This window comes from Buceros rhinoceros, unplaced genomic scaffold (assembly GCF_000710305.1).
Source record: "Buceros rhinoceros silvestris isolate BGI_N320 unplaced genomic scaffold, ASM71030v1 scaffold11118, whole genome shotgun sequence".
NCBI classification, from domain to species: Eukaryota; Metazoa; Chordata; class Aves; order Bucerotiformes; family Bucerotidae; genus Buceros; species Buceros rhinoceros.
In genome coordinates, this window is record NW_010427475.1 from 114,102 (window position 1) to 116,213 (window position 2,112).

The following is a 2,112-nucleotide window of genomic DNA, read 5'->3' on the forward strand; positions in this document are numbered from 1 at the left end:
CGGCGCGCCTGGTCGGCAGGGCGGTTCGTGGGGGGACTCGGCTCCCCGCGTGCAGCTGCCCGGGAGCTCACAGAGCGATCCGGGGGGTGCAGACCCCCAGGCTTTCAGCCTAGCTCGTCAGCCAGCAGTCTGGGTGCAGCCTTCTTGGGCCTAATCACGGCAAAGCAGATTCGTGGGAGGCCTCCTTTCTTCGTGAGAGTCCAGGAGCCGAGAGAGACACTCCCTTCGGCCTGCTGCTTTATAACCTTGACACGTAACACTGCACCTCATCCCCTTAACCAATTAAATGTGGAATTATCGTATTTGCATGGAATAATCCTATTTGTCCATTTCCCAAAACAAGGAAGTTTCGGCTCAAACCAGGAAGTTTAGCTCAAACCAGGACAAAAAGTATGCATCCAATTTAGCTATTTTACTCCACACACCTACAACCTAATTTTACAGACTATAAGTAGCACCACAATTCCAAATTAAGGCAATAATTATTCAGCATTGCTGAACACGATGATATATTTAAGAATATTAATAAAACTTACAGGTTGAAATAAGTGTAATTTTTCTGATCATCTTTTTTATTTGTTATTTCCATACCATCTTTTTCTACAGTCACAAGAAAAGGTATGTGCCTCATATATAGTAACAACATTCAAGCGGTTTCGCGAAGCCAAGAATTTGTAAATACAACTCTACGAAAAAGGGAGAGCATCCAGAATTCCTCATTACAATTGACAGAAAAATTATCTTTATGATGCACACACTTCTTTACTTATATTAAGGGTGGGAAAGGATATTAATTTCAATGAGATACATTATGAAATCATTTATGATTTCATCCCGCTCTCTAGGGCATAACGCTGGTAATCAAATCTCATACTGTTTTCCAACTATCAACATCAGAAACAATTTGCTATGGTTCAGTGTCAATGTACAATTGGGGCTACCATCCCCCCCCAGACTGCACTGCAACATACAAACAAAAGCAAGCTTAAAAAGTGTAAACATGAAGAACCAAAGCAGAGAACAGACTGTAACAAGATAGACACGCTTTACTTGAAGAGCTTGACAGAAAACTGGGTTTCAACCAATTCTGAGAAATAAAGTAGCAAAACCAGACCTCTTTCTGATGTTGAGGAAGGCTCCACACCATTTCTTCATCAAAGCCACTCCCCAGCAAAGCACACACTTAATCACGGACCACGAACCACATGCATAATGTGGTTCTAATTCTTCACTTCACTTCTAATTACTTTTTACTGCCCTTTAAGAGACAAAAAATGATCAAACAATTTTGCTATTGCAGGACAAAAAAAGAAAAAGGCAACTATGACAGCAGACATCTATCAGTATTATTATTTTTTTTTTCATTTCAAGTGGCATTCAATAGTCCCAGTTGAGCTACCCACTGCGCAGATACACTGACACAAACACGCCTTTGGGGCTTTACCACTACAGACCGACAAAATGGACAAACAAATGGAAGAGGAGGGACCCAGAAGTGGCATCTCCAAGTGATCAGCTTGATGATACGACATTTCATTTCATTCACATGAAAGACATTTCAATTAGCATGACCACTCAGTCTCTTTCTCCTGACCCTACCCAGAGAAGCTGGTCAAAAGCTTGCTGCAGTGAAGCAAATGGTTGTATTAAAAAAAGTCAACAGGAAATCAAAGTAGAAAAAAAAAAGAAAATGACAACAGCAACAAAACTCAACAAAACAAAACAAAAAAGCGCATACCACAGAGTGAGTACACCAGTTATATACAGAGGGCAGTGACAAATGCTGACACCAGACCCTCTGGGTAAGACAACCTCTATTTTTCTGAGCCATGCAATTCTACTTCCAAGAGTGAATTTTTAAAGATGTGCTGAATTTTTAAGTTGTGTTGGTATTCTTTTAATAGAGGATAGTAAAATAGATATAAACAATTACTGTATCTGGTATGCTAGTAATAAATACTGTAAAATATCTGTTCTCTTTCTTGTTCACATACTAACATAGCTGCCATGTTTCTCTCCCGAATTCTCAGGCAGTGACTCAGAAGATCCATCATGCAGGTGACCACTGAAATAGCTTACACTGAGCTGCTATAGAGGAGCAAAACTTAGATA